General features: G+C 39.8%; 1 long non-coding RNA gene and 1 other non-coding gene across 2 annotated transcripts; one reads left to right on the forward strand and one right to left on the reverse strand.

Moving 5' to 3' along the window:
- Positions 1–3,931: 3,931 nt before the first annotated feature.
- Trnas-uga (transfer RNA serine (anticodon UGA)) lies at positions 3,932–4,013 on the reverse strand. Its single transcript has one exon. It is a non-coding gene; the product is annotated as a tRNA-Ser (tRNA).
- A 485-nt stretch (positions 4,014–4,498) lies between these two features.
- LOC135090026 (uncharacterized) lies at positions 4,499–10,564 on the forward strand. The gene is made up of 6 exons (XR_010261731.1): positions 4,499–4,586; positions 6,070–6,158; positions 6,761–6,838; positions 7,294–7,373; positions 9,330–9,449; positions 9,945–10,564. It is a non-coding gene; the product is annotated as an uncharacterized LOC135090026 (long non-coding RNA).
- The last annotated feature ends 1,489 nt before the right edge of the window (positions 10,565–12,053 follow it).

Raw genomic sequence — 12,053 nt, forward strand, 5'->3', positions numbered from 1 at the left:
CGTGTGGTCTCTACGAGTCTTGTGTGTTTAAGGGTTGTTGCTGTTGTTGTTGTTGTTGGTGGTGGTGGTGGTGGTGGTGGGGGCGGTAGTGGTGGTAGTAGCGCTGTTGCTGCTACCGCCAAAGCAACAAGAACAACAACAACAACAACAACTACTACTACTACTACAACTACTACTACTACTACTAAACAACAACTACAACAACAATTACTACTGCTGGTACTACTCGTACTACTACTACTACTACTACTACTACTACTACTACTACTACTATCACTTCTGTTACCACATTCACCACCACGCCACAACCATCGCTACCACAAAAACAAGTCAATAATATAACTACACACACACACACACACACACACACACACACACACACAAACTGTATTACATAATCAACATATTTTTTGTGTGCATGTGCGTTCGTGTAGCTGTATCCTCCCGCACACACACACACACACACACACACACACACACACACACACACACACACTCACACATCATGGGGACAAGTGTGGTAAAAAAAAATAAATAAATAAATAGATAAATAAAAAAGATTATAGCAGTGGTCATAGTGTCCTTAAACTCATTATACTCTTATCAGGATTTTGATATTGATGTAAAAAAAAAAAATATGCAAGTTATGATCGTGTTTTTCATTACTGTAACTAACCCTCTCACTTAATGACACTTAACTTTCCGTTGTTCCATCCCATTTTCTTTTGTATACTCACATTTTTAGCGTTTCATTCATATTTTTTGCATACTATCATTTTGTTTTTTACTATCAATATTTTAACCTCCCTTCTTTGCTGCTTTGAATGTTTTGCAGTGGCGCCATATGACCACGATGTTACGGCGCCATCAAATTAATCAATCAATCATCCCTGTTGAAATATTTATGTCATGTTTTTCCTTCCTTCTTGTGTCCTCAAAGGCAAAGATGATTAGTTGAGTTCACATGAATGTTTTTGTCTAATTGCATAATTCTTGTTAAACTCTCACTAGAATCATGAAAACACCCTCAGAAATCACAATAACATATACTGAGCTGGGAATGGATTTCAGTCAGGTTCATAAGGGTTTCTCTCTCTCTCTCTCTCTCTCTCTCTCTCTTGGTGATACAGAATCGTGAAAACATCTTGAAAACCCTTATAACATCAGCTGGACCACATTTCATTGGTTCATGTGGATCTTTTTCCTATTAGTAATGCAGAATCCTTATGACATTCTTACCATAATCATGAAAGCACTCTTAAAATTCATAATAACACATTCACATGGGATCAGATTTCATGAATGAGATTTCTTCTACAGGTGATGCAAGATTCTCGCTGATCTCTCACTAGAATCGTGAAAACATCCTAAAAAATTCTTATGATTAATTAAGGATCCAGGCAGGAGGACACTTGAGGTTCGTGGTGTCCCTCAACAACAACAACTAACTCTGTCTCTTCTTTTTTTCCTCCTGGTTCCGTTAGGAGTCGCCTCACCGGATCGCCAAGCTGCTGTCTCCAACCTCCTACCAGTCTCGTACTCTTGTGTTACACCCATCACCTGCTTGTCTTCATGCATCGCATTCATGAACCATGTCTCTGGTCCTCCCCTCTTTGTCCTCTCTGCTGGTCCATCTTCAGCACCCTCCTGCACGTGTTCTCGGCCATTTCAACGTATCATCTTTACTTTAAGCGGACTTTTCTGGGAGTTGTTGGGAGCTTTCAAAGGTGTTTTCGCGGTTCTGGTGATGAATTGATAAGATTTCTGCATCATTAGTGGGGAAAAAATGTCTTGTAAACCCCACTATCGTCTCTGTGGTCTTTTAAAAAGCTATTGGAAATTTTCATGATTCTAGTGATAGTTTAACAAGGATTCTGCAGTATTGGTGGGGAAGAACATCTTGAAAATCCAATTGATCAACACCGACCTTTTAGAATAGTCTTCATGCAGTGCCGCATTAACATAGCAGGACCGAAGACTCGCACTTGGCGGTCGATGTGGCTATTAGCGACGCTCACCTGTCGTTAAGTTTTGTGGATCTGTCCAATAGTGTCAAAGAATACCGACCAGCGAATCCCTCCCCTGTCACACCGTCACTACACACACACGCCAGCCGTTTTTCATTGTTGAGATAGATAGATAGATAGATAGAGAGAGAGAGAGAGAGAGAGAGAGAGAGAGAGAGAGAGAGAGAGAGAGAGAGAGAGAGAGAGAGAGATTTAGGCCGTAGAGGCGAAGTGTTCTGAGAAAGAAAAGAGGCTATTCAGCACGATGTGTCCTGTGATGGATGGTGTTTATGGTTTGGAGCTGATACGAGTACAGAACATTTTTTATCACTTGCCTTAATGAACAATACAACTCGCGAGACGCACTCTTCAAGGGCAGTTTGTGGCCCGCACCGCTACGGCAAGGGCGTGTGAGAAGCCAGTATCCCTGTAGGAAGGACGTGTCTATTGTCAAGCTCCGGAACTCTAAAAATGTTGCTTTTGTAAGTCTTTCCCTCAACGTGCTCCATCCCATATCACCTCTCAAAGCTTCTACTGCTGTGTACCTAAATGCATTCAGTGCCATCCTCGCCACTCTGTTCTGTCCCACCTCTAACTTGTCAATTTCACTTTCATTCCATGCAATCACATCCATACCATACATTATACTCGGCACAGCCACACTCTTCCACACTTCTCTCAGCACGTTGTACTTACTCGCTCTCATCCTTCCTGCGCTTCCAAATCGACTTACCCACTGGTTCACCAAGCTTATCTTGTCCTTTGTCTTTTCACACCCATTCGGACTCATCCACATCCCTAAGTACTTGTATTCTTGTGCCTGTTTAAACTCATTCTCTCCAATTCTCCATTCCGCATTTCTTTCATCCTCTGATCTATTCACAACCACTACCTTGCTTTCGTCACTACTAAACCTAACTCCAAAGTCTTTTCCACACACATCTACAGCATCCAGCAAACTTTGAAGCTCATCTGCCGATCCACTCATGATCACTACATCATTTGCATAAAAAAAAAGCACACATATGTTATCATTCCCCACACTTACTCCTGCATTCATTCTCCTCATCCCAGCTGCTATCTCCTCTGTGTACAAGCTAAAAAGAGTTGGTGGCAATATGAGTACACATCCTTGCCTAACTCCTCTCTCACTCCAAGTCTATTTCTATGGCTCCTAGTCTGTATTAATTTTTTTTTCCACATACATGCTTGGCAATATGATGGATATCTTTGCACTGAACTCAATCTTTTCCAGGGCTCTACCTAGCATTTCTCTATTCATCCTATCAAAAGCTTTCTCTCTATAAAGAAAACCTAAGTACAGTTTACCTCCATCCCTTTTTTTTTTTTTTTCTCTCTCTCAATCATTTCATTCACCACAAACATATTATCCTCAGCTCTCCTTGTCTACACGGAATCCATTCTGTTCTCCACCTAACACCCCAGCCCGGCCTTTGGATTGGCAACTCCTGTAGAAGGGGAAAAAAAAAAAAAGAGAAACGAACAGCATCCTCTATCCTAATTGTTCATACATCTGGCACGCCGCATTCTCTCCAGAAACTCTTTCACCGCCTCAATCATCCTTTCATTCGCCTCTCTACACAATCCCAGCAACAACACCATCCATTTGTTTCCTGTCTTCACTCTCTCATTCCTATCATACCCTAACTCAGTCAGTATCACTTGTATCATCTCATTCCTGTCTCTGGCATACTTCACACACTCCAGCACCACATGTTCCACCGTCTCATCCTCTCCCATGTCACACATCTGGCACACTTTGCTGCCGCACTCAGACCACCTGTAACTCCTTGCATTCACATCCATACATTGTGCCCTCGCTCGGAAGAGAAGATCACTGCCCAGGCTTCCATTATACCAGCTTTCATACCTCGGGGCCTCTTTCTCCTTGTAAAAACTTTCACCGCTGCGGACAGGATTCGAACCTGTGCGGGCAGAGCCCAATGGATTTCAAGTCCATCTCCTTAACCACTCGGACACCGCAGCTGCCGTTTGTCTGAGCCGCACCTCTCAGACCAAGACCTACAAGTTTCCACATGTATAAAAATTGGGAAAAAAAAAAAAAAATGAAATAATAAATCAGGAATTGAAATACATTCCCCTTGCAAAAAAAAAAAAAGTTTACAAGGTATTAAACAGGGGCTCATTAATCTATCACAATTAAATACTTAATAACATCACAAAATAATTCTGTAGAAGGAAATCAAAACTACCCAATAACTAAAACTTTACAAATTTCTGATGTATTGAAAAGTTGTTAGTAAATTCAATACGATTTAACACTAAATAAACCCTGTAAAATAGAAGCTACAAATGGAAGTTTACAGTTTTAACCACATAATCACTCAAAAATTCAAATTAATTTCTATTAGAAAAAAAATAATAATAATAACACATTCCTGAGGTATTAAAAAGAAGCTCATTAAAATATCATACAGAAATATTAAATAACATAATAAAATAACCCTGTAATAGAAGTTGATAACCAAACACCAACCTCTTTTCTCTTCCCACTCCGCTCTTCCCGCCATGGACGCTGCATCGCCATTTGATATCCTGGTAATTATCCCCATGTATCTGCCCCACTACTAACCATCACAACAGTCTAATAGCGGCTTATCATAGCTGAATGGTCTGTTAACCTGCTGGATGAGTCACGATGCTAGATAATTCACCGTAGGTCTGGGAAATTAGTGTTTTGTGAGTGGGTTTATATGTATGCTTGCCACTTCGGTTCATCTGGTCCCCTCTCCGCCGAAGACGAACATATATACTAAGGGGGGAAACAAAATAGCTACTTCTCATTTCCATTTCCCCAGTGTCACCTTAATCACCATCACTTGCATCACCTCTAGTCTCACCATTATCACTTCGTCATATCACGTTCACCAGCCCTACACCATTCATCACCCATCACCATCAGTCACCACCACACTCCTAATAGAGAATACATGAAAGAATAGGAATTAGAAATATAGTCAAATTTTCATTCCCGTGGACATAATATAAGTATTTAATGAGTGAAAAATAACAGCGGTCTAACTGTAAATAATGACAAAACTTAAGGTAACGATCTAAGCTTGGGAAGTTTGAATTTAGGTAAGAAATCTATGGGAATAGCACTCGTGGGGAATTGTGGTCCCGGTGTGGCTGTTTTCGTGGCCTGTTGGTATTAGTTGCCAGATAATGCATTTCTGTTGCAGTGTTACCACGTTGTCCTGGTTCACCGTGGTGGATGAGTAAGCTTAGTCGTGGTCAGCGCAAACACGCTTATAGGAAGTTTCAAGAGGGGAAGTGAATGTAATGGGTATGAAAAATAGGTGGTGATGGGAAGACTGGCAAGGAAAAAGATTAGATATGGGTATGTTGGACAGGTAATAGGAAGGGAAGGGTGGAAGATACGGGTATGCAGGACACGTGGTGATGGGAAAGCTGGCAAAGGAAGGGGGGCTTTCAAGAAACTAGTAAGAAATAATAACTGCCTGCGTGTGTGTGGGGGGGGGAAGAGCGAAGACCAGAGTCACTACCATGCCTGTGTGTGGGCGGTGCTAGGTGCTTCGCAGAGTGATCTGGGTAGACCATATGCCCCACCCAGCGTCCTTCTGGCTGGGTGGTCACAAGGCCCCAGACATGCACAGGATTTATTTATATACATTTTTTTTTATTTATTTATTTTTTTCTTTGGCATTTTCTCTCATCTGTGTTTTTCCTCTTATTATATTTATTTATTTAATTTCCTGTTATTTTCTTTACTTTTACTTCCATCTCCCCTTCCTTTTTTTTTGTGATTTTCATTTTTTCCTTGTTTTCCTTCACTTTCCCTTCCCTGGTTTCATTTCCCTTTAATTTCCTTCCTATCCCTTCCAGTTCCTTTTTTTTTTTTTTTTTTTTTTTTTTTTTTTTTTTTTTTTTTTTTTCCTCTCTTCTCTTTTCTCTTTTCTTATGTTTTGTATCTGCTATCATTTCTGCCACAAATCCGGACTGATCACAGGACAAACAAGGAAAGTACTGGGTCACTCACACTCCCTCTCTCCCTTCACAGGTCTGGAGCAGCCAGCAGGAGAGAGTCTGGCCGAGGGTGTGTGAAGGTGGTGGCTGATGGGGCAGAGAAGACCTGCTGGTGATGCCTGGGTGAGTTGAGAGAGCGTGTGTATTTTGATAGGAAGGAAAGGTCAACTATAATTATTTAGAGAGAGAGAGAGAGACTTGGATTTTGATAGGAAAGAAGAAAAACTATTATTCTTTAGGAAGGAAAGGAAAACGATTACTGTACCCTCGTTCCTTCTACGCCCCCTCCGCCACACCGCTGCCCTCATGCCTAGGGTGAGGGGTGCCATGAGGTGAGGCCAGAGTGACCCCCACTACCCCTAGGAAGCAGACCTCGCCTCTGTGGGAGTGTTTGTGCCGTTTTGTGTGGCAGACAAATGTTATCTATTGTTTGTCTGTATGTCTATCTATTTGCTCGTATACAAAACACACACACACACACACACACACACACACACACACACACACACACACACACACACACACACACACACACACACACACACACACACACACACACACACTGTGTTCCTTTTCTCCTCTTTTCCTCTCCTCTTCTGTTCTTTTCTCTCTTCTCTTCTCTTTTATGTTTTGTATCTGCTATCATTTCTGCCACAAATCTGGACTGATCACAGGATGAACAAGGAAGGCACTGGGTCACTCACACTCCCACTTTCCCTTCATAGGTCCGGAGCAACCAACATGAGAGTCTGGCTGAGGGTGTGTGAAGTTGGTGGCTGAGAAGACCTGCTGGTGACACTTGGGTGAGTTGAGAGTGCGTGTGTGTGTTTTGATAGGAAGAAAATAAGGAAAATTATTTTTCTTTAGTGAGAGAGAGAGAGAGACTTGGATTTTCATTGGAAGGAAAGAAGGAAAACTATTATTCTTTAGTGAGAGAGAGAGAGAGACTTGGATTTTCATTGGAAGGAAGGAAGGAAAACAATTATTTTACCCTTGTTCCTTCTACGCCCCCTCCGCCACACCGCTGCCCTCATGCCTAGGGTGAGGGGTGCCATGAGGTGAGGCCAGAGTGACCCCCACTACCCCTAGGAAGCAGACCTCGCCTTTGTGGGAGTGTTTGTGCCGTTTTGTGTGGCAGACAAATGTTATCTATTGTTTGTCTGTATCTGTTTATCTGTTTGCTAGTATATAATACACACACACACTTAGCTGCTTCATATGTCAGTCTATTGTGTTCTGACCTTGAATGGTCTTGCAGTTGACTGGGCAAGGCAAGAGATGACCTCCACCATTACAATCAGTGCTGCTATTACTATCAACAGCTGCTCTTCTTTGCTGGTAAGTGTGACTATTTATTTTTGTCTATTCAACTGCTAGAGGAAGGTAAGGATGGCATACAAAATTATTTGTGTGTCTTGTCTTTTTTCATTGTATCCATAAGATTTATAGTTTACAGAATTTTGAGAACATTGCATACTCTTGGAAACCCCAATATCTTCCACTGCAGCCTGTTAAAACTATCACCAAAATCATGAAAACACATTTGAAAACCCCTGTAACTTCCACTGCAGTCTGTCAAATTACCACTGTAATCATGAAAACACCCTTGAAAACCTTAGTCACTGCAGCCTGTAAAACTATCACTGGAATCATGAAAGCACCCTTGAAAACCCCAATATCCTCCACAAGAACCTGTCAAACTACCACTGGAATCGTGAAAACTTGAAAACTTCAATAACTTCCACAGCAGGCTGTCAAACCATCACTGGAATCATGAAAACACCCTTGAAAAACCCAGTAACGTAATACAGCCTTTAAACTACTACTGGAATAATAACCCCAATAACTTCCATTAGAGCTTGTTAAACCATCACCAGAACCCTGGGAACACAGCCACACACACACACACACACACACACTTGAAGCAGGCATCACTCTGTAGCAGTCCTCTTAATGGGACCTGCCTACTTTTTATGTCTGCAAGAGTATCCCTGCTCCATTATAGCTCCCAGTACCTCTGCTGTGGGATGCTGGGTTTAAGTTGGCTGCTACACTTTCATACAGGGACTGCCAGTGTAGGCCTGGTAGCTTGCAGCTTCTCTTGTGTCTTGATTAGGTAGAAGTCTTGTGTAGTGTTTTGTTCATTGTTGGTTTTTTTTTTTTTTTTTTTTTTTTTTTTTTTTTTTTTTTTTTTTTTCTTTTTTAGGGTAATGGAGATGGTTAGGCAGGAAAGACAGACAGACAGGGAGTACAGTACTGAATAGGCAGTGAGAGATAGATGAATACATAAGAAAGGAGACTACAAAAGGGTGGTTGGCCTACACTGGGCAGCTCCTTACCTATTGCCACCTATCTTCCCTATCCATATAATCCTCTAACCTCTTCTTGAAACTACCTATAAATGTGTTGGTGCTGACCACACGACTGCCAAGCCACCACCCTATAAGTGTGTTGGTGCTGGCCACACGACTGCCAAGCCACCACCCTATAAGTGTGTTGGTGCTGACCACACGACTGCCAAGCCACCACCCTATAAGTGTGTTGGTGCTGACCACACGACTGCCAAGCCACCACTCTGAACCCGTTTATACCAAGCTCTTTCCTAAACCTAAACTGATCTAGCTTATATCCTGATTGCTTTTTATGAAAACACCCTTGAAAAAACCCAGTAACTTCTAATACAACCTTCAAACTACCACTGGAATTATGAAAGCCCCCAATAACTTCCACTAGAGCTTGTTAAACCATCATCAGAACATCACTTAATCACCTTTGTTAATTCCTTTTACCAATTGAAATACTTTTATCACATCCCATGCACCCTTACATGTTGAAACTGATGTGATAGATATCTATAGAGACAAGACAACAGGAAAGATATAGATGGAACACTGATAAATGCATCTAGGTTAAAATATACATTGTTATATACAGCAGTTGATCGGAAATAGTTTTAAAAGGCCATGGACAGAAGGAGAGAGAGAATGGGGAGTGAATTAGTGGATAGGCAGTAAGATAGTGATGAGTATAGATAGATGTATAGATAGACGATATTGAATTAGCAGAGAGAAGTGGATTGATATATACTCATAAGAAGTGACACAAATATAAGACAAACTGCAAAAAATATAGATTAAATGGATATAGACAAAAGACAAACAGGAAAAAATAAACATACACATGGATCAACAAAAAAAATATACTTAGATTCAAATATAAATAGGCAAGAAAACACCTTTTTTTATATTATAATAAATAAATCATTATGAAGTCATTAACAATCAACTTTTACAGGTACAGACACCTTACGTGGCTGAAAGACTCCCCACACTGCAGCTTGTCTCCAGTCCACACCAGTTTCCAGCACTACCACACCTGTCCAGTGGTGGTGAAGATGTGTTGTGGAGTGTGCAGGTGAGGCTCATCTAGTTTACCTGTGTGTGTGGTGCCTGTTTACACTGGTTTCCTAGGCTTACAACCATAATCCATTCTAGAGGTTAGGTTAGGAATAAAAGCACTTGGATGGCAAGACTATCTGGAAAAGCTCAATTAATTATTACTTAATTTTGCATTTTTTTCCCTTTTTAAATGCAATAATTTGTATAAATTTTAGTTAAAAGCCTGGACAAGGCAACCAAACATTGTGTCCATGCAAAAAGTGAAGGAGTTAGTGAATCCAGCTTCATTCAAACAGTACTTTAATAATACATTGCCGAGGGTTCAGTGAGGGACTGCCACCTGTAGGCCTGGTGGCTTCTTGCACCAACCCCTTACATTCATGATGATAATTCCTTCTTCGCCTCTATTCCCATGAGAGTCGAAATGGCTTAATCTTTTCTGATGTAACAAGTGGGATGAACAAACTTGCTTATCTGTGAGTTTGCCTTGCTAACTGTCTTGTCCTCACAGGTACAGGTGTGTTGTTAGCAGCCCTGCATGGCTGTGTTACCTGTGTGGGGTCCAGATGTGCCATGATAACACACCTTCACTGCACACCTGTTTTATGTGTGGGTCTGTAAGTGAAGGAGGAGGTGATGAAGCATGGAGGGAAAGGAGTAGGAAGATGAAGAAGAGGTGATAATAGAATTGTTGATTGATAATGAAATTTAAGAGGAAAAGGTAGGAAGAAGAGATGGAATGAATTGTCATGAATAGAAAGAGGAAGAAAGTGTAAATGAAGATGAGGTGGGGAGGAGAGGAAGAACATTTAGATTACAGTATAAACTTGTGATAAAATGTAACAGGATTAAAGATTGAGAGAGGAAGAATATAAAAAATGAAAGTGTTAAACAAAAGATTATAATGGAAGAGGAGAAAGATGGAACAAAAAATTATAATGGAAGAAGAGAAAGATGGAGAGGGAAAGCAAACCTACATTTCTCCAAACTGTGTTGGGAAAGTTACCTCAACCTTTCTAAGTTCACCTGTGTATGTAGGAGGGAAGGTCACGTTTTCAGTAGAGTTTATTTGTAAGATGGACAACTGTGTAAAACCTTAAATGTTTCAAATACATGTTCCTTATGAATGAATTGCATTGTTTTAATCTGACAACGTGTGTGTGTGTGATGTAGCCAAGTGTGTTTGAAAGGAGCCCAATGAATGAATGAATCACATTGTTTTAATCTGACATTGTATACGTGAGAGTGTGCATGATGTAGCCAGGTATTTGAAAGGAGCTTAATGGTTTGGATTGTTTTCAAGGATGCTTGGGGGATCTTAAAGGTTTGGTATACTAAGTAAAGTTGTAGTAACAGCAGCAATAATACATGAAAAACCAGACTTTAAAAGAAAATTCCAGACAAGAACCAGAAACTTCATCATGGCTTTGACTGTTTTATTACAAAGTAGCATCACTGTAATACTGATGTTCTGTAATAATTAAGAAGAGGTGACTTACTTATAACTTAAACACGTACAGTACAATATGTACTCCCCATATCTGTTAACGGCTTTCCTTTCAGCAGATTACTTTGAATGAACTGCTTCAGAAAATATAAGTACATAAGAGAAAAAAACCATGGTGGAATAAAACACCACAATATGGTAGGCAGAAAAATATGTATACGAAACACTTATGACATAAAATGAAAAACTGGTAGTTGAATATAATATTGTGCAAAGAAAAAATAGTATAGATAAGATGAAATATTAATGGTAGACAGAATGATGTTTGGTATGTAAGCTATAGTATAGTAAATTTATGGTTAAAGAATGAAACGTTGGTTAACAATAATGAAGTGTTAATATATGGTTGGAAAGAGTTAAATACTAGTGTTAGAGTAATATTGTGAGAGGAGGAAACAAATGAATGATGAAACACTGCTTGATGAGTATTGTGAGAAGAGAAAAGCTAATATAATGAAACTATAATACATGGAATAATATTAGGAAAACAAAAGAATGGTTAGCAAAATAAAGTTCTGTAGTAAGTAAAAATAACAATGAAAACAAAATGGATATGGCAGATGAAATAATAATAATAATAATGTGAGAAGCAAAAACTATGATGGACATAATCAAATATTATACCAGATATTACAACATTGTGTGGATGAAAGGATATTACATTGCAAATCTGTCTTTCTGGAGGGAAACACAATAAAGTTATGTATAGAAAGTTAAAATGTACAATGAAAGTTTTTTAAGCTGCAGTATAATTCTTTGGTGTACTTCAGTTTTTCTTGTTATTTTTCTTTGTACGAGGGAATTTGGACAAGGGAAGAATGGCACAAGAAAAAGCAACTGAAAAATGTTCATTAAAAACAGTGACCATGAAAAGGGGTTTTTAAACTGAAAGGAAGGGGAAGAAGAATCTGGTCAAGAGCAACAAAAAATATAAAAAGAATAAAAAAAAGAAGACTGACTGAAGGTGCCAGCCAATCCCTACAGACCACAAAGAAATATACCAAAAAATGTGAGGATGTTTGTGCTTATGGTTTCAATATCAAAAGAAAGTTCATAAAACCACCTAAACTTTATAATTGAGACTATTTTGTGTTAGCAGGTGTGCCTAAGCAA

Source organism: Scylla paramamosain, chromosome 34, assembly GCF_035594125.1.
Source record: "Scylla paramamosain isolate STU-SP2022 chromosome 34, ASM3559412v1, whole genome shotgun sequence".
NCBI classification, from domain to species: Eukaryota; Metazoa; Arthropoda; class Malacostraca; order Decapoda; family Portunidae; genus Scylla; species Scylla paramamosain.